Source organism: Giraffa tippelskirchi, chromosome 2 (assembly GCF_054371585.1).
Source record: "Giraffa tippelskirchi isolate mGirTip1 chromosome 2, T2T-mGirTip1v1.2.pri, whole genome shotgun sequence".
In the NCBI taxonomy this organism is placed as follows: Eukaryota; Metazoa; Chordata; class Mammalia; order Artiodactyla; family Giraffidae; genus Giraffa; species Giraffa tippelskirchi.
The window spans coordinates 79,252,232-79,274,608 of NC_137276.1; the positions used below are offsets into that span (position 1 = coordinate 79,252,232).

The 22,377-nt window shown below is 36.6% G+C and overlaps 1 protein-coding gene across 10 annotated transcripts in view; it reads right to left on the reverse strand.

The window, feature by feature from the left end:
• The window catches only part of CHRM3 (cholinergic receptor muscarinic 3), a 487,827-nt gene that overhangs the window by 52,269 nt on the left and 413,181 nt on the right, over window positions 1–22,377 (reverse strand). The gene's annotated exons all lie outside the window — the stretch shown is intronic.

Here is a 22,377-nt window from a genome sequence, read left to right on the forward strand (position 1 = left end):
GGACTTGTAATTCTTCCCTGTAAACAATAATGGCCCATGTTTCATAGTGGATATGACTCCTTAGGCACAAATGCAAGGCAACAGGCAGTTTGGAATGGATTTCATGTTTTTCCTTATGAACCCAGGTGGCATATGAGTCATATCTTCTGCAAATCACCTACAGGCTAAATAGAGCCCATACAAGTTGAATATTTAGGCATCTGCCTCTTTTTAAAACATGGCCATTTTTTTTTTTTTTTTTTTGTGCATCGGACAAAGAACGAATACAAGCTTAAATTCCTATGGACTCAATATATCTTGCTAAGTTCCCTCATTATAGGGACAGGGCCACCATAACAGATGGTGTTGTTTAATGCTCTCAAACCATAGAGATGTAAGCGACTGTTTAATAAGAGACCAGATGATTTTAACAAAGTCTTCAAATGAAATTACTAGTTTTTTAGCTTTATATTTGGTCCTATACGTTATGACTAAGAATTTTCCAGGTGTTATCAACAAAGAGATTTATACATAAAATAAAATGTGCTCTCAAGAAGAACCAGGAAACAATCCACTTAAGCCTTCACAAATCAGTGACTGCTCTGTTCTTACACTGCATGCATTCAAATGATCAACAATCAAGTGGGCATTAGGGTCAACTCTGTGCCCTATGGTGAAATGTAAGAGAAGTTGAAAGCACACAGCCTCCACATGGCTCTTCAAGAGCTTGCAGTGTGGTTGCAAATAATTAGCAAATGACAAAAGATCCAGTACAAAGCAGTATTAATGACAATAGCATAGTTTATATACTTGGATTACTGTGATGTTGAATGGTTTGTCTCAGAAACAAATCAAGATCATTCTGTTGTTTTTGAGATTGCACCCAAGTACTGCATTTCAGACTCTTTTGCTCACTATGAGGACTACTCCATTTCTTATAAGGGATTCTTGCCCACAGTGGTAGATAATGATGATCTGAATTAAATTCTCCGATTCCCGTCCATTTTAGTTCACTGATTCCTAAAATGTCAATGTTCGCTCTTGTCAATTCCTAAAATTGTCGATGTTTGATCACATCCAATTTACCTTGATTCATAGAACTAACATTCCAGGTTCCTATGCAGAATTGCTCTTTACAGCATTGGACTTTTACCACCAGACACGTCCACAGCTGGGCATCATTTCTGCTTTGGCTCAACTTCTTCATTCTTTCTAGAACTATTTCTCCACTCTTCCCCAGTAGCATATTGGACACCTACCAACCTGGGGGGCTCATATTCCAGTTTCATATCTTTTTGCCTTTTCATACTGTTTATGAAATTAGAAGATGCTTGCTCCTTGGAAGAAAAGATATGACAAATCTAGACAGCATATTAAAAAGGAGAGATATCACTTGGCTGACGAAGGTCCGTATAGTCAAAGCTATGGTTTCTCTTGTAGTCATGTACAGATGTGAGAGTTGGACCATAAAGAAGGCTGAGTGCCAAAGGATTGATGCTTTTGAACTGTGGTGCTGGAGAAAAAGGGACTCTTCCAGGTCCTGAGAGTCCCCTGGACTGCAAGGAGATCAAACCAGTCAATCCTAAAGGAAATGAGTCCTGAATATTCATTGGAAGGACTGATTATGCAGTTGAAGCCCCAGTACTTTGGCCATCTGATGTGAAGAGCCAACTCACTGGAAAAGACCTTGATGCTGGGTCTTTAGATTAAAGGCAGGAGGAGAAGGGAACGACAGAGGATGAGATGGTTGGATGGTATCACAGACTCAATGGACATGAATTTGAGCAAACTTTGGGAGATAGTGAAGGACAGAGAAACCTGTTGTGCTATAGTCCATGGGGTTGCAGAGAGTTGGACATGATTGAGCGACTGAACAAGAACAACATAGGTTATAGAAGTTTATTATTGATGAAACACAGAAAGTATGTAGAATTGATAAAACTGTATTAAATTCTCCTAACAGTTATCAGGACATTGTTGGCCTTTTTAAGTTAGATCTTTATAATATGGGAAGAGTGTGAAAGTTCATGGAAGAAAGAGATTCAACTGGGCCAATTAAATTCAACATACTTATTAAAAATCCTACACAGGAATTTCATTGACATGTGTCTCTTTTGAGGAATATCTCTAGTCTTTACTGATGGCCAACAGGTACATGACTAGTGATGCTCAACATCACTTATCATCAGGAAAATGCAAACCAAAACCACAATGAGATATCATCTCATGTATGTGAAAATGGTTACTATATAAAAGACAAGAAATAACAAGTGTTTGTGAGGATGTGAAGAAAGGGGAATGATTGCATACTATTGCTGGGAATGTAAATTGGTGCAGCCAAAATGGAAAATGGTATGAAGTTTCTTCAAATAATTAAAAATACAGCCACCATAAAATCCAGCAATTCCATTTCTGGGTATTAACCCAATGGAAACAAAACCAGTAACTGGACAAGATTTATGTACCCACATGTTCACTGCACCATTATTTACAATAGTCAAGACATGGAAACAATCTAAGTGTCCATCAATGGATGAATATATAAAGAATACATACAGACAATGGAATATGTAAAAAATAGGACATTATTTAGCCACAAAATAGAAGGAAATCTTGTTATTTGTGGCAACTTTGATGAACCTTGGACCTGGAGGGCATTATGTTAAGTGATATATAATCAGACAAAGACAAAATTTTAGTTTTATGTGGAATTTTTTAAAAGCAACAAAAAATGAGCTTATAGAGTCAGAGAACAGATTGGTGGTTATCAGAGGTAGGGGGTGAGGGAATGGGTGCAATAGGTGAAGGTGTTCAAAAGGTATAAACTTCCAGTTTAAAATAAATAAGTTCTGGGGATGTTACGTACAGCACAGTGACTATGGTTAACAACACTGTACTGAATGTTTGAAAGTTGCTAAGAGTGCAGATCTTAAAAATTCTCATCACAAGAAAAGAAAGTGTAAGTATGTGTGGTAATGAATGTTAACCAGATTTATCGTGATGATCATTTTGCAAAATATACAAATACTAAATCATCATGTATACCTGAAACTAATATAATGTTAAGTCAATTATGTCTCAAAAACTGTCAAAAAACCTCAATTAAAAAAAGTAATTCAACTCCCTTCTCACACTTTCTCCTTATTCATTCTATGTGTATATTGATTTATGTACAAATTTACCATCCTAAGAACATAAAGTTATATATTCACTACATTTATTTATGTCTTGACCTAATGTTTATTAAAGAATCATCTTGAAAGTATTCTATTTTACCTAGAAACAAATGTACTTGTGTCTCAAATGTTTTAAACTGCCTTTCATCATAGGTTGCATTGATGTTTTAAATAACTTTTTCTCTCCAGATGTGTATCTCTATATACATATATGCATATCTTTATCTCTATATTGGTAATTTTATTTCAACCTTTCTTCTGAAACACCTTTCTCTTAAAAAGTATATGAATAGCATCTTTAGTTTGTCTTCTATACCATATTTTAATATTAATAGCTCACATCTTGTTCTCCAGGATTCAGTTAAATACCTTCCACTTTATCCATTTTAGGATTTAGAGAACAGCAATAATTTAGGTTAATATTAAGAACTCCCAAAACCAACACTCTGAATGAAAGCATGTGAACAGAAGAAACAATTCGTTTCCATTTTCTTACATCCCCAATTGTTTCCTTCTTTGCTGTACTCTGACCCTATTGATCTTTTCTTCTCAGAACTCTGTTGTCTGGGGAACGTTTACTACTAGTTTATCATACTATTGCTAGTGATGAACATTCTTTCTTCCTCTTAAATTGTTTTTTCTCACTTGTACTTTCATGGGTAAAACATGTGATGCTGGGCTTTCACGCTCCTTGGCATTCCTTTCTGCTTATGATACCACCTATAAGCCCCAAGAGGGAAGGGATTTTGTTGCAATTATTCCGTGCTCCATCCCTTGTGTTGACACACAGAAGGGGCTTAGCAAGTATTTAATGAATGAAGGTCTAAGTGAAGAAACGCCTATTTTTATGTCTTTATGTAAATTTCACAATTCTAAAGAGAAGAATGAATTTACCTTAATTGGATATTTTTAGATTTCACATGACTCATATCTTAAATAAAATATATATCTGCCTTCCCTGAGAAGCTACATACATGAAAATCTTTAAAATTCTAGACAACAGAGAGTACTGTATTTCTTACTTTCTCTACCAAGGTGAGCATTTATTAAAACTTTGAGAAAATCAGGTAGGATCCTTTCCTTTGTATTTTTAAAAATTCTTCTTTTCAATTTAGTTCTAGTCCTTTATGAAATACATAAAGGATAGAAACAAAGATCAGGAAGATTACTTTTACACTTAAGTGTTTTATGGGTTTTGAGGCGATATAATTATATCCATTATACCTTCTCCTTTCAACTTAATTTAATTTCATAAATATCGATTTTCTATTGAGCTTAGCATAAAGGAGATGAAAAAGAACATATTGGTGAATCAGACATGTTCTCCGAAGATAAAGAATCTGCTGTCTAACAGACACACACATTAAGTTTTTACACAAACAAAGAGTGGAGGTACAAAGGCTATTCCCATCTTCAAACTAAAAAAGCATTTAAATTCTACAGAAAAGGCAATTCTTTATAATGTTGGAAATTAGAAATATATTTCATTTTCCAAGTTACTTATACCTTTTTGGCCCTGAAATTTAAAAAATGTTTCAAAATGTTGGATTTACTTTTACTTTCTAAAATTTAGAAGGGTGTCAAATTACATGTCACGAAAGAATCTGCCTTTAAATTTAGTCTAATAAAAGTAGAACATCACAATAAAAATAACTTAACATTTTTAACTCTTTAAATATTTAAAACCACTTCTCCAAATATTGATTTGGTTGTGAGGGAAATACTGAGATGCTGCTGCTGCTAAGTCGCTTCAGTCGTGTCCGACTCTGTGCGGCCCCATAGACGGCAGCCCACCAGGCTCCGCCGTCCCTGGGATTCTCCAGGCAAGAACACTGGAGTGGGTTGCCATTTCCTTCTCCAGCGCATGAAAGGGAAAAGTGAAAGTGAAGTCGCTCAGTCGTGTCTGACTCTTAGCGACCCCATGGACTGCAGCTGACCAGGCTCCTCCGTCCATGGGATTTTCCAGGCAAGAGTACTGGAGTGGGGTGCCATTGCCTTCTCCAGATACTGAGATATAAAAATATAAATAAAAACTCAGAGAATGAGACCAAACCTTTGTAAGAAATTACTTTTTAGTCATAAAAGATTTCACTATATTCAGGGAAGCCCCATATTAATAGAAGCAAAGAAAATAATCATCCTAGTATTTCATTTAAGAAGTTGTAAGAAAAACAAAGATGAAAACCTCAAGGAGTAAAAAGAAAAAGAATATGAAAATAAATTGATAAATTAGTCTGAACACACAAAAGCCAAGTATAATAATGGCCTAAAATAATCAACAACAGAACATATTCATTTTTTATGAACGATCAAGAGAAAACAAAATAAAAATTACCATGGAATTCTTGTCAATACATAAACTGGAATGTGTACAACTTCACATGCATTTTTTTAGTAATACTTCCAAGTATAAACTTTTTTCATTTTCATCTAATTTCTTGAAAATATTTTTAAGCATGTTAGATTTCTTTTATTTATTTATTATTTGTCCATCACTGTTCATTTTTTTCCAGTTTTACTGAGATGTAATCATTATAGTTGGTTTTAGAAAAGGCAGAGTAACCAGAGATCAAATTGCCAACATCTGCTGGATCATCGAAAAAGCAAGAGAGTTCCAGAAAAACATCTATTTCTGTTTTATTGATTATGCCAAAGCCTTTGACTGTGTGGATCATAATAAACTGTGGAAAATTCTGAAAGAGATGGGAATACCAGACCACCTGACCTGCCTCTTGAGAAACCTGTATGCAGGTCAGGAAGCAACAGTTAGAACTGGACATGGAACAACAGACTGGTTCCAAATGGGAAAAGGAGTACGTCAAGGCTGTATTATAAGGCTGTATTAAATAAGCAAGGCTGTCACGCTGCTTATTTAACTTATAAGCAGAGTACATCATGAGAAATGCTGGGCTGGAGGAAGCACATGCTGGAATCAAGACTGCCGGGAGAAATATCAATAACCTCAGATATGCAGATGACAACACCCTTATGGCAGAAAGCGAAGATGGACTAAAAAGCCTCTTGATGAAAGTGAGAGAGGAGAGTGAAAAAGTTGTCTTAAAGCTCAACATTCAGAAAACTAAGATCATGGCCTCCGGTCCCATCACTTCATGGCAAATAGATGGGGAAACAGTGGAGACAGTGGCTGACTTTATTTTTGGGGGCTCCAAAATCACTGCAGATGGTGACTGCAGCCATGAAATTAAAAGACGTTTACTCCTTGGAAGGAAAGTTTTGACCAACCTAGATAGCATATTAAAAAGCAGAGACATTACTTTGCCAACAAATGTCCGTCTAGTCAAGGCTATGGTTTTTCCAGTAGTCATGTATGGATGTGAGAGTTGGACGGTGAAGAAAGCTGAGTGCTGAAGAATTGATGCTTTTGAACTGTGGTGCTGGAGAAGACTCTTGCGAGTCCCTTGGACTGCAAGGAGATCCAACCAGTCCATCCTAAGGGAGATCGGTCCTAGGTGTTCATTGGAAGGACTGATGTTGAAGCTGAAACTCCAATACTTTGGCCACGTCATATGAAGAGTTGACTCATTGGAAAAGACCCTGATGCTGGGAAGGATTGGGGGGCAGGAGGAGAAGGGGGCGACAGAGGATGAGATGGCTGCATGGTATCACTGACTTGATGGACATGAGTTTGTGTGGACTCAGGGAGTTGGTGATAGACAGGGAGGCCTGGCATGCTGCTGTTCATGGGGTTGCAAAGAGTCGGACAGGACTGAGCAACTGAACTGAACTGAATCATTATATAGCACTGTATAGGTTTAAGATGTCTGACCAATAACTTGACTTACATACATTGTGAAATGATTACTACAATAAGTTTAGTGAACATCCATCATCTTACAAAGATTAAAAAAGTTTTTTCCTTGTGATGAGAACTCTTAGGATCTGCTCTCTTACGAACTTTAAAATACACTGTATATAGCAGTGCAGGTAATTTCTTGAAAATACTTTACATCATCAATTTAGTGTACTGAATATTTGCTGAATAATTCTAGAGTATATGAAAAATTGATAAAACATGGGCAATTGAAACAATTTAGATTGGGTGCTCATAATCCAAAATTATGGGCACTGTTTTCATTTGCATATAATTTCCTGAAGAATTTATTGGTAAGAATAAATTTATTGAATTTATTGGCAAGAATTTATTGGTCTGAATGATAAAGTAAGAGACCTGGATTCTAGTCTTGGCCACTATCCATGACTACATGGTCTTTGTTAAAAATGAAAAATTCTCTCTAGAAGAACACGGTAGCGCTTGTATCTGAAATCCTGCACAAAGAATATAATTGAAGATTTGAAAAAGATGCCTGTTGTTATACTTGCACAAGGTCATAACATTATATTGAAAGGGACTTGAGAAATTTTCAGAGGCAGAAACAGGCTCAGAGTTATAATGACTAGACCAAGCTCACATTCCAGTTAATGTACGATTAGGTAGTGTCTAATTCATTGCTTTCTCAGTTTTGTCAGATTGCTCCATTTTCTGCCACATCTCTTTTATGAAACAAACCTAGCTTTTAATAACAAGCCATTCTCAAAGTGTTTCCTTGACTTGGTGAGGGAAGAGCTTTTTTTTACAACTCTTCAACAAATTCAGTGTAAATAAGATCAGAGCAAGTTAATTGAAGTTAAATTAGAGTTGTTGTCTTATGTTTCTGCTGATAAGGCTAATAGTGAACCAAATCATCTAAATCAGCATTTTTTAAAACTTTAATGTGCCTCCAGGGATTTTGTCAAATACAGACTGTGCTCCAGTGAGGTTGGAACTGAACTTATTTCTCAGTCCTAGTAAGTTCCCAGGTGGTGCTGATAGTGCTGGTCACTTTGAGAAGTGAATGTCTACTATAAAAAAGGAAAGCCATCTGGGGGAAAGGTTTTCATTCTGCAACTAATTATATATAGACTCATCCATAAGCTGGAATCAAGATTGCCAGGAGAAACATCAATAATCTCAGATATGCAGATGACACGATGCTTACAGCAGAAAATGAAGAGGAACTAAAGAGCCCCTTGATGAAGGTGAAAGAGGAGAGTGAAAAAGCTGGCTTAAAACTCAACATTCCGAAAACTAACACCATGGCATCCAGTCCTATCACTTCATGGCAAATAGATGGGGAACCAATGAAAACAGTGACAGACTTTATTTTCTTGGGTTCTAAAATCATTGCAGATGTAGCCATGAAATTAAAAGACGCTTGCTCCTTGGAAGAAAAACTATGACAAACCTAGACAGCATATTAAAAAGCAGAGATATTACTTTGCCAACAAAGGTCCATATAGTCAAAGCTATACAGAAAACTACTGGTTTTTTTCAGTAGTCATGTATAGGTGTGACAGTTGGACCATAAAGAAGGCCGAGCACTGAAGAATTGATCCTTTTGAACTGTGGTGTTGGAGAAGACTCTTGAGAGTCCCTTGGACTGCAAGGAGATCAAACCTGTCAATCCTAAAGGAAATCGATCCTGAATATTCATTGAAAGCACTGATGCTAAAGCTGAAGCTCCAATACTTTGGCCATCTGATGCAAAGAGCTGACTCACAAGAAAAGACCCTGATGCTGGGAAAGATTGAAGGGGGGAGGGGGAAGGGATGACAGAGGATGGGATGGTTGGATGGTATCACCAACTCAATGGACATGAGTTTGAGCAAGTTCCGGGAGATGGTGAAGGACAGGGAAGCTTGGCGTGCTGCAGCCCACGAGGTCGCAAAGAGTTAGACACGACTGAGCAACTGAAGAACAACAACATCACTAGAAGTAAGGAAGCTATACCTTTCCTAGGTGAGCTTTATGAAAACAAGCGAACAGTCAATAGCTAAACAGTTTCTATAAATTAAGTCATAGGCCAGTGCTGCGAGCAGCACATGCTTCTTCCATATCTATATTATGACAATCCTGGGTTCCTAAGAAGGTGTCAAGTTTTCCTAATTATTTCCTATCTGAAAAGTACTGTGGGTCTTAAACATGTTTCAAGAAAGCTGGTTTTTTTTAATCAAACATGGTTGAAATCAAATTTGGATTCTTTTATATCTAAATTTCATTTGTTAGACAATTGCATTATGTGGAATAGCCTCTTCTCAATGAGGGAGTGGTAAATAAGAGGCTTAAAAATCTTTCTATGGTTCTACCTGCTCCTGCCACATAATATTAGAAGATAAAAACACTTTGCTTAAATATGCAATAATTTAGCAAAATATATGGTTTTTTTGGAATAAAAAGATACAAATTATTTTTTCTTTGAATTTCCTTGATATTTCAGAGTGATCACATTCCAATTAAAGTAGCGAGTCATTTCTTAATGAAGGATTAGAAAGCACTAGATTGCTTCCTTTAAAGTTTGGTTAATTTCTGAGATCAATGAGTAAATTTGCTAGGTAACATTACTCTCCAAAATGAGTTACACTTTTTCATTCATTCAGTTCATTTTATGTTTTTCACTAGAAAGTAATAATAGTGAGGTTTTTCCTATCAATGTTGTTTTTCCTAAGCCAAATCAGTCTTGGTTTTATACTCACTTTTCCCAGAATTTCACTGTTTTGTTTGGATATAGGATCTGAATCTTATGGTCTGTAACAGATCCAAGAATGCCACAAGTGTCGTGGAAGCCCACAGTTTGGGAAACAGAGAAGTCATTTTCCTTCTGCTTGACATAAATATGTGAGATGGTAGTACCACTTTTTTTCCTATATTGGGTAGATAGCATTTTATCTCTTACCAATAAGAGCATATAGCAAATGATACTGTTAGAAGTTGGCATATCCCATAATTGAAAACTTATTTTTTATAGATAGCTGGTTATAACATACTTCCCAGATAATGATGTCAAAGTTCAAAAGATTATACATTTCTTAAATATTTTCCAAGGAATTTAAACACATTTGTATTAAAAGCATATGCTAAAGTGTCAAAAAAGGGAGCAGATACATTTCAATAAAACCAGTGTTCATGAGCTGAAGACATCAATTACACCTATTATTAATATTAACAAGAATAGCTAACATTTATTGATCACTTACAAAGAATTTTACCCATGTTAACTGTCTTATTCCTTAGAAAAACCCCATGAACAAGTGTCATTATCATCTCATTTTATAGATGAAGAAATTGAGGAAATAAGAAGTTAATCAACAAAGTTCACACAGTGAGTGAAAGAAAGAGCTTCTTTGAACAAATCAAGATGAATTTACATCAAAATTTTGTGCTGTCTATTTACAATAGCCAGAACATGGAAGCAACCTAAATGTCCACCGATGAGAAAAGAATAAAGAAGATATAGTACATATTACAGAGTGGACTACTTACTCAGCTATAAAAAAGAATGAAATAATGTCATTTGCAGGGAAGTGGATGGACCTAGAGATAGTCACACTGAGTGAAGTCAGACAGAGAAAGATAAATATCATATGATATTGCTTATCTGTGGAATCTAAAATAATGGTACAAATGAACCTATTTACAGAAGAGAAACAGAATCACAGATGTAGAGAACAAATTTATGGTTACCAAGAAAGAAAGTAGGGGAGGAATAAACTGGGAGATTAGGATTGACATATACCAATTCAATGGACATGAATTTGAGCAAATTCTGGGAGACAGTGAAGGGACAGGGGAGCCTGGCATGCTGCAGTCCATGGGGTTGCAAAGAGCTGGACATGACTTACTGCCTGAACAACAATGACAACTACACCCTACTATATAAAAAATAGAAAACTAATAGGACCTACTGTATAGCATAGAGAACTCTATTACAGAGAACACTCTGTAATAACTTACATGGGTATAGAATCTATAAGAGAGTGGAGATATATATATATATATAACTGATTCACTCTGCCATATAGTGGAAATTAATTCAATATTGTAAATCAACTATATGCCAATAAAAATTAATAGAAAATTGTGTCTTTTACTACCTTAGAATATGGGAAGAATGTAAAACTATTTTATTAGGGTCTCTTTATATTTTGCTGCACAACAAATATCTGTGTTTTGCTTCTTATAAGTTATATCATCTCATATGACAATTTTTCTAGTATTTAAAGAGGTGAAGTCAACAACTCCTATATACAGGCAGGATTTTAGGTCTGTCTTACACTCAACCCTCAGTCGTGCACTGCACTTATAATAGGAAATATCTGTAGATGGAGAAATGTAGCCATCGGTCTTATCTTTGTTCTGCCACGATACTTGAATCATCACCAGTAATAAAGACTCCTGGGACAGGGAAGTAAATATGCAAAATCAGAATGGTATTCAGCGTCTTCCTCCATTCATGTGTTGGCTTTGCTAAAAACAGCCCAGATTTTGCTTGAATTGTAAACTAAGCAAATATGACTAGAGGATACATAGGGAACAGATGTTGATTTTTAAAAGACTACTTATCCATCATCACTTTTTTATATAATCAGCTGAAACTAGCATTCAATCCCTTTTCTTAAAATGGTTTAAAGTTTACCCATAATGATCAAGTCTCAAAGACTCCATGGTGAAAATGGAACCATTTATTTTGAAAACTCTATCCTGTAATGATGGTCTGGTGAAATTTATTTTTTATGATCAAATTATTTTCAATTTTATAGGATCAAGAATATTTAGAATAGTATTCCTGTACATGTTGTGTAAATACCATGGCACATTTATACCGTAGTTTAATGAGTCAAAGTTTATTATTCTTGATAAGAAATAATGGATATGTGTAGTTCTACTATACCTAAACATGGTATATTGAGATGCCCTTGTAGAAAGAAATTCAAATAGGTATAATAAGTATTTCTGAAAGGATGAATAGTTTCTTTCTAAGTTGGAAAAATATAGCATAGAATTTAAGAACTAAGACCAAAAAGCTTGCACCTGCTGGTTACTAGATGCAGACATCGGTCAGGTTGTTTAACCTCCCTGCACCTCAGCTTCCCTTTGAAAAATGGAGATAAACTGCTATGAGGATAAAGGGCCATAATATACATAGACCACTTAATGATATCTAGCAATCAGTAAATTGCAACAGTTTTTTCTAATTTTTTGAATCATTAAAATCACGTAAAACTGACTGCAACACCAGGATGTTTGGAAACTATTGAAAAGTAATGCATATTTTATATGGGTTTGAACTTAGCAGAACAGACAACTGAGCCAACTAGGATGATTTTGAGAATAACTTTGAATGATGGAAACATTGAACATAACTCCTCCTCCTCCCTTTCAAATCATTTGATTCCTTAGCTGAGTCAGAGCTAATTTTATTATTGGACAGTGTGAAAAATTTCTGAATTTAGACAATGCCTCCCTTGCCATGGATGGATATATCTATTACAATTAGGCAAACTTATGCATAAAAGTCTCAACAAAAGGATATTTTAATATGAGGGTGAAAACTGGGTTAAATACAGCGGTTATCTCATATATTTACAATAATGAGATCTGCTTCTCAATACCATGAATCCATGCGGCTATTTTTCATTTACTTATTTTTCCCATGTAGTTCAATTTTACATCTACTTTTATTCTTTTTTTTTGATTATGGGCTCACAAAATTCATACTAGTAAAAACATTAAAGTCACTGCAAATAATCCTTGAATATATTTAAATCAAATATATTTGTTATATATTATTTTATATATTTTAGTGATTTTTGAGGCATGACATAGATTCTAACAGCCTATAAAATACTCATTCTCCTTATGTCTCTGAAATAAAAAGATTCTCTACTTTTACTCATGTATATAACTACTTGGCTAAAAGACTACACTTCTAATATCTCTGGCAGTCAAGACCGTCTTTGCCATTGAGAAATAAAAGTAAATGTTGGGCGCACTTTCAGAAAGTCTCCTTAAAAGACAGGTGGTATATCATCCCCATTTTCATCTTATTTTTGAATACAGATGTGATGGGTGGAGTTGCAGCAGAAATCTTCAATCATAATAAAGAAGACAGAACAGAACACTGGCGGGAGTTGTCGTTCAGTTGCTAAAAAGTGTCCAACTCTTTGCAACCTGTGGACTGCATCATGCCAGGGCTCCCTGTCCTTCCCTATCTCCTGGAGTTTGCTCACACTCATGTCCACTGAGTCAGTGATGGCATCCAGCCATCTCATTATCTGTCACTCATGCTGGAGAAGACTTGAGAGTCCCTTGGACAGCAAGGAGATCAAATTAGTCACTCCTAAAGGAAATAAACCCTGAATATTCATTGGAAGGACTGATGCTGATGCTGAATCTCCAATACTTTGGCCACCTGATGCGCAGAGCCAACTCATTGAAAAAAGACCCTGATGCTGGGAAAGACTGAGGGCAGGAGGGAGTTTGAGGACTCTGTAAGACATGGAGCCTTGTCAATCCTGGCCTGGCTCCTAAACTTCTTTTACATGTAAGAGAAACAAGTCACTATTACTGAAACTTAGTATGCCGTCTCCTGCAGCTAGACATATTCTTAATCAATACGAGACAGGTCTGGGACCCGAGACCTTTTGCTGCAGGGCTGCAATGCTTGCACCTGGACACATCTCTTCTTGAGCAACAAAATACAAAGAAACTGCATGGGACTAAAAATAACTGCTTGCATTCACAGTTAGGGAAAATTCTGAACTGGGGGTACAGCAGGGGCCCCAGATAAACCTTGCCTAAATTTCTTGTCTGGCCTCCAGTCAATTTCTATTGATTGAGGAGGCCAAGACCCCTGATTGGTAACACATAGACAAGGTATAATATATGGAGTACTTATGCAAAGAGATGTTCTATCCAAACTGGATACTGTATGCCGCATATCTTTCCTTAGAATTCACCGTTCATAGTAACACAATAAGAACTCAGAGAATCCTGTAATAAAAGAAAATACTTGACTTCATTAACTCATTGCTTTCCAAACATATATGATCATAGCTTTTTAAATTGTTGGAATAACACCTTTCAATACTGTGGGTTAATAAATACCCCTTCCATACAGTGCACCTTGGAAATGCTGTTCAGCGCTGCTGTTCCTCTGAATTAGTATTCGTCATAAATTGTCCCTATCACTCAGCCTTTCGCTAACCTGCTGCTTGGGGAGACCTGTCTCTGTTTTTTCTTAGACCTTGGCCAAACTAGCATGTCTGGAGTATATTTCATTGGTTGTCCACTGGTGCATTAGACTGAGAATCCTTTCCTTATGTGAAATGGAGGCAATTAGTTTGACTGAGTTTAGATAAAGTCTGTTGGATTTTTCTTGGGTTTATAACAAAAAAAATCACTAGATATCTACTAGGAGTAATAATTTTTCCTTTATGTCTAGATAAATGTTCAAGTCTCAAATAGCCAATAACTATAGCGGTCCCAAGAATATAATTTTTCTTATAGGCCTTTCAAGAGACAGCATTTTCTGAAATTTACTTTAAAAATGACATTGACACTGCCATCTATGTCAGAAAGAAAATTTACAAGGAAACAAAGCAGAGATTTATTACATCAGCCAGAGCCCTATCCCAGAAAATGTCTATTAAATCATAGCTTTTTAAAAAAGTTAGAAGGTTAACTTTAAAATCCCTGAACCTGAGATAAGTGTGTTAAGATATATTTTCCTTTTTAGCAGTTAAAATTTTATTAGTGTACATTTAAAAATCATTCCCACCTAGTCCTCTGCTGATAACTACTTTCTACCAAACTTTTATTCTGCAAAATCAATACAAATTTAAAATTCATTTTCATAAAGGCATGCTTAAGGGTGTTCCTTCTTTGTAAAAGCAAACATAAAGGAAGATTAACCATGGTAAGCAAGGGCCCATGTGACAGCATATGGTTTACAGTGATACATGTGTCCACTCTTTTTTTAAACATTTATTTTTATTTGTTGTATTTAGTTGCAGCATGTGGGATCTAGTTCCCTGACCAGGGATCAAACCTGGGCCCCCTGCATTGGGAATGTACAGCCTTAGTCACTGGACCAACAGGGAAATCCCTAAGTGTCCACTCTTGACAAGTGTTTAGCAGGCATCTGTAAAGTAGGTCACAAGCTATAATTGGATACGCAAGGCCTAAGCTTTGAACTCTTTTGTTGTTGCTGTTCTTCAGATTTACTTAAAGTTTTTTTCTTTAATGCCTCTTTATGCAAAACAGTTTCAGAAACAAAATGACGTTTTATTCACATAGTGAACTCCAACAACTTAAAAAGTACTCTTAAAGTTGGAGTAAAGTGTGGGTCCATGCTCAAATGACTACATGAGCTGGACAATATACTGAGTGAAACAGACAAGGTATAAGACCAGAAAGTATGGTAGGAACCTTCTGGAAACAAGGATTCAGGTCTGGCTGTGCCAGATTTGACTTTTCATGGAAAGCATGTAGGTAAACATTCTGGTTTTAAAATGTGTGTGCTGTGCTCAGTCGCTCAGTCATGTTGGACTCTTTGTGACCCTTTGGATTATAGCCTGCCAGGCTTCTCTATCCATGGGATTTCCCAGGCAAGAATACATGGCAACTGATTATTTGAAAAGCAAAAACAGACACAAAACACAACCCACATTAGCAGAGTAAAAGTCAACTAAAAGCTAAAAAACAAACTGGGTCTAATTCCTGATTTGGCCTAGTGGCTGCCAGCTTGCTACTTTTTGTTATGCCATCTCTTTTCCTCACTTATCATCTCAGTGAGGAAGCATTTCCTACCGTTTTCTAGTGTTTCTTCGTTCACTAGCTCTTTTGTAGGTATTATGTAGCTTCTTAATACTGTGACTAAGTAGAACTTAAGGGAAACTCACTGACTACAAGCTCTTTTCTGCTGTACCATGCCACTCAACCCATCTTTGACCTTTACCTTTTAAAAGAGCACATCTTTTGGAGGAGGCAGATTAAATCTCCCCTGAGTCTGGAGGTTGGAAACAATTTCTAAGACATCTTCTATAAGCTCCTTCTTTTGTTTGCACTGCATTCCATCTACAACTTTCTCAGGCCATCATCTCCCCATCCTTCCCGCTTCTCTACTTTCAGTTACCAAAATGGGTATCAGTATCATGGTTAAGAACCTGGGCTTTGGTTTCCCTGGCTGTCTAGTGGTTAAGACTTTGCCTTCCAATGCAGGGGGTATGGATGGGTTCTATTCCTGGTGGAGGAGATTAAGATCCATCATGCCTTGCAGCCCCAAACCCAAACATAAAATAGGAGCAATATGGTTACAAATTCAATAAATATTTTAAAATGGTCTACATGAAAAAAAAACTAAAAAAAATAAAAAGAACCTGGGCTTTAAAGTCAAATGCATTGGGGTAACTACCTGTCCTGCCACTCACTCATCAAATAATTACTTAGTCTATTTGTATCTAAATATTTTTATTGGTAAAATGGGTTTGATAGGTGGGAAGGCTGAATGGAATAAGAAATCAGAGTCTGCTCTAACCTTAACAGCAAATATTAGCAAGAAGTACTCATTTTATCATTATATGGTTCTAATTTCCAGGGGATTCTCCCTGAATTTGAGTTAAATGTCATCTGCTGGCTCCAGTATTACTTCTTAGGATTGAAACAATCATGTTTCATCTTAAATGTAATATCAGAGTGAATAGCATGGCTGGATCCATGTGGAAAGGGGATTTACTATCACCTCTTTTGTTCTGGATACTGACTGCATTTCTTTTCCCATTGTCTGGGATCACATATGCCATAGAAAATATTAGTGACTGATATTAATGACTCATATTGAGCTCATTGATACATCAGATCTCCTAAACTTTGATTTTTGAACCTAAGTGTAGAATCTTACATTTTTTCCTCCCCAAGTCTTAGTGAAATAATATAATTTCATATAAAACTCAGCAAATAATCTCCTCTAGATATAAATTACCTGTCCATGATGTTGAAAGGGAAACTAAAAGTAGCATCTTTATGTCCTTGTTTAAATATTTTATCCATTTCTTTCCTTTTTTTTTTTGGAGGAGGGAGAGGGGCCTGATAGTTTTATATGGACAACTAAAATTTTTTCACTTGGTAACATGTGGACAGGCTAAGGGTACTGGATTAATCAAAATTTTAGTATGGAAAACTCTTGTTCTTTTATTGATAACTAAATTTTCTGCTGGATTTCTTCCTCTCTCCATGTACGACTGCTGAATCATTCATGCTTCCAGTTAACCTTCTCTATAAAGGCAAATGATAAGGCCTCAAAGGAATGCCAAGAAAAATGAGAATCCAAAAGAGATTCTGATAGAAAAGGTTAGAAATACCCATCAATAACTATAACTTAAGTCAGCATGGATCCTTGGGTGCTATAAAGGTACTGTTATGGAATGATTATGGAGGTAAATACCATAGTCTACACTTGTGCCAAGTTTTGAAGGATGGGCAAAAGTTTGGTAAATGGAGATAAAGAGTACAATGATGATGAGCTTGTGGGCAGAAGGATTAATACTAGTAAAGCCACTATGTCACCAAAGCATGGTCCTTGTTTGGGGTCCCAAATTTATATTACCTGAAAAGTAAGAAGTAAAAAGGCTGAAAAAGCAACAAAAGTAGCTTGGGACAAGAAAGCTACATCGGAAGTTTTGTCCTTAATTCAGTAAGTGGTAGGATCATATCTACTGAAATTTATCATGTCTACTGAAGAGAGGAATCTTCAGTGAATTGTGTCTACTGAAGAGAGGGATGAGATGATCACCCCAAAACTTTAGGCTCTGATTTAAAGGATGGTCAAAACAACATAGGTTCCAGAGGCAAGAAGACCATCTAGGAGTCCGATGAGATAGTCTGAGTGAGAGAGGATGAACATCTGAATACCTCATGGTAGCCATGAGAATGGAAACCCACAAATTCCGAGATATGGCAATAATAATCTAACATTTTTCTAATCTGCTGCTACACTTTATGTTTAAAAGGGGTGTGTGTGTGTGTGTGTGTGTGTGTGTGTGTGTGTGTGTGTGTGTGTGTGTGTGTGTTGGAGTGGCTTGGATGATCCATCTAATTTTGGGACTTTATGAAGACACTTGGATTCCTGATATTTCAAAGTGATCAAAAATGTGAGGCAAAAAAAGATGCCTATATAGTTCTGTAGTCTTCTCATGTATTTATCATTCTTCATCTCCCCTTCTCTTCCTCTCTCCTTCTAGCTCTCCCCACCTATCATCAATAAGGAAGAAGGAGAAAAGGAGATTTTATTATTTGATGATATGCAATAACCATAAGGCATGCAGATGGATGGCATGGATTAAAATTTTAACTTTGTTAGAAGCTGGGTAGCCTGAAATAAATCTTTCAGTATCCTTGAACCTCATTAGTAAAATGAGTGGCAACCCATTTCTGGGGCTTTTGAGGCTATCCTTTGGGGCCATCTTCCCACTGGAGACAAAATAAGAAGCTGGTCATGCCAGTGCCTTGAGGGCATTATGCAAGAATCATATACTACTCTTGACTCCAAATGGCAAGTGAAGTAAGTCTAGTCAGCTCTTGGGGCCTTGGCCATCTGACTCCGGGAATTCATTTTCTACCTTAACTGCCAGTGGATTCAGGATACCAAGTCCCAAAGACTTTCACAGTTCTAATCATGTGAAAAATCTCACGGTGGAAAAGTCTGGGGACCTGTGAGGCTAATGAAACATAGCAATTCAACAAAGAATAGAGTTTTATTTTCTTCTCCCCCCCCCTTAGAGACAGCTGGAAGTTTGTGAATCTGCTGCACACAATAAAATACTACAGTGAATCCCAACAGATCATCAGAAATGAATATAATTCTGTTTTACCAAATGCAACATCAGGTTCAGACATGCCCCACCAAATCCCACATTTCTTCTAAATCCATCTCCAGAGCATGCTAGCTCAAGGCTCATATTGAAAATTCTAGCAAATTGTCCCCTCAAGGGCCAATATCTAACACATACTACACTGGTATCACTCAACAAGAGGCTGATTCCACAAGAAAATTCCAAGTTAAGTGTACTGAACTTTATCATATTTGAAGTCACTGCTCAAGCTTCTAGGATCAGTGAAAGGCAACGCTACACATTCTCACTTAATCTGTGCTCATTACTGAGGAAGACACCTCAGGTCAGTTTCACAGCAGACAGAGAGGCAGGGTGTCTTGAAGTACAATGTAGGTGGATGACCTCGGAGCAGTCTGTTCTGGTAGCTGGGCCTTTGTAAATGGCCTAAAATTATGATGCTTTCTCTGTGTCTGCTGCTACCCACACGTGCACCATGAATCAAGACACAATCACTTCATAAGCCAGAATGACAGCAATGACTGTTAATCACAAAGAAAGGGAAAAACAGTGACTGTGCTCAATTTCTGAAGAGCATACTACAAACTGAAGTAATCTGAAAGTTTTGAAGAGGTAACACTATGGTAACTCTTTCTATTATTCTAACTGATGTTATTTGAGTTATGGGAGGAACACACAATTACAAAAATGAGATTTCTATTGTCCAGATACGTTTTGTTTGGTGTGACTTTTTTTGTTGTTTGTCTTGTTTTTGTTGTTTTGGCAGCGCCACATGACATAGGGGATCTTAGTTCCCTAACCAGGCCCTGCAATGAAAGCATGGAGCTCCAACCACTGGATAGCCAGGGAATTCCTTGTTAGGTGTGACTTTTAAAATCACAACTTTAAAATATTTTCTTTTTATCCCAGGATAACAATCCATACTTGGTCAGTAAAAATTAGAAATTTAGCATCCTGCCACAGATGAATGGTGTTCGCTTCTGCTGCCCGTGTCTTTTTCCTCAGGCCAGAAGACCACATTTTGATAATGATATTTGCTTCTTTATAGAATTTTCTTTTGTATATTATCTGTCACTTTCCTCCAAGTATCAGTTTGTCAGGAGTTCAACTGGAAATGCAGACCTGACTGCTTCTTTGAGCATGATTAGGAATAGGAAATCAATGCCTTGTCAAGTGGCCAAGGGCTGTCATCCAGTGACAGGTTCTTGAATAAATTATAGGGCATAGAGAACAGGTTAATGGGGTGAATTCTTTAATTTACACAGTGTCCTAAGATAATTGACTTCTTAATATCTTTAATGGGATGCAAAAAAGAAAAAAAAGAAATAAAAAACCACAACCAAAAGAAACCCACGTATTTCTGAATATACACATAAAAGTAAATTTATAGACAACTGGATGGATACACCAAAAATTGAAGAGTGTGGTTACATCCAGGGAGGAGTGTAATCCTAGAGTGCTAGTCAAGGGAGATGTTCATTCCTTCTTTACTGTTTGAGGTTTTTGGAGTAAGAATGTATTTCTGTAGTACTGTTAAAATTAAAAATAAATAAAATGTGCAACAATTTCAGTAATGACTTTAAAACTGAGGCTGAGGCTGGACTGTGCTCTGCACCAGAACATGGTATTCTTCCTAGAGGGCTGGAAGGAGAGCCCATGTCTATCTCCTTTCATCTCTTTTTTTCCCTCTTCTCCTCCAGCTCTGGTGCACTGTGTGAAAGGACTGCTCACATCCCCCACTGAATTTAGTATCAAACCTCTCAAAGCATTTATGGATTAGCTGGCCCCTTTGTAAGTCACTTCACCCTTACCTTTCTGTTTAAAGGATAGATATGAATGGCTGGACCCTCAGGAGGTTTTCATCACTGATCCTGAAAGTTTCAACGCATTTGAACAGTTAGGAATACAAATGGTAAAGTTGCTTCCAAGCATTCTATTCTGACTAAGATAGCACTTCCCAAAGGCCAAATAAAGAACTGTCCCTGGAAAACCTAAAAGATGTGGTTGATGACCATACAGGACCACTGGAATAAATATTTCCCAAACTGAATGTATAGTATATAACACTTTATTATTTAATCATCTCAAATCATCCTTAATTATGAGTCAGATCTAAGGACAGTGAAAGTGGCTTTGAATTAGAAGCCACCCAAACTACCAGTACAATTTTTTTTTTTCAGTTTTTATTTTATATAGCAATACAGTTGATTTACAATGCTGTATTAGTTTCAGGTGTATAGCAAAGTGAATCAGTTATACATATATCTGTTCTTTTTCAGATTCTTTCCCCAAATAGGTTATTACAGAGTCTTGAATAGAGTTCCCTGTACCAGCACAATTATTTACTAGCATGGTCTGGGGCAAGTTAATTAGCCCTGATATTCTTATTTACCAAAGGAAGCATAATAATACCTACCATGCCTTTCCTGTGTGGTTGTTTGGACAATCAAGTGTTTTGAAAATACCCTGAGGGGTGATCAGAAGGAAGGGGTATTTATTTTGCATTCTATATTTTTAAGGATGAATATGACACTCCCTTAATTTTGCTCCTCCTCTTAGAAAATAGCTTTAATTTTCTAGATGACATGACACTTTGCTTGACATATTCCTTAGCCTAATTTCATTTTTCTTAATTCTTCTCTGAATATATAAAAAAATCCAGCTTCATTTTTTTAAATGTCAGTTTCCCAGAAAATCCTTTCCAATTTCTGAAACAAGAGCTCTCTCCTTTACTTATTACAATGTTTTACACATAAAAGAATCCATAGTATTTTACAGGGCTTATGGTTAGTGGTATAAGGATAACTATGTGTGTGCGTTGGGTGTGGGGGGTGGGCTGTCATGCAATGGGAAATTTCTTGGTTCTGAGGGAGAAGATTCCATTGTTCATGTAGTTACTGTCTATGTGACCATATGACAAATCACCCAACCTCCTCGAGGGCGCTTCTTTTCATCTGTACATTGGGATAAAGCTTCATTAGCCCCTGTGTGGTAAGGAACAAATGAGATCAGTTTCACACAAAATGGGCGTGGCAATTTTAAAGAATTTACAAATGTTCAGGGGAACAGTAAAAAAAGGAGTGTGTCTACCATGTGTTCTGTTCCAATTACAGCCAACATGATCTCTACATATTGCCATGCTATCCAAAACTGCAAGAAAACAGATGGTATTTGTGTAGCTTGGCATCTTTAACCACAAACATCTGTTTCTGATCAAATCTCTTTCTTCTGCCCAAACACCTTCCCTGGTCCCCACAATCTAGAATCAAGTTGAAGCTCTGTTGCCTATGATTGTCAGACTTTAAGCTACCCTTCAAACTTTATGTCCCATGCTTGCATTAATTATGCCCCATTCTTTAGTCAAAGCAAACTGCTTCTCGTACACTTAATACTTTCTGAAATTTCCTACATCACTGTTTATCCATCACTTAGCATGCTGTCTTCCATTTTTAAATGCCCTGGTTTTCAGGACAAAATTCAAATATCACTCCTTCATGATTTTTGAGTCCTACATTCTGAAGTACTCTCCCTGTTCTTC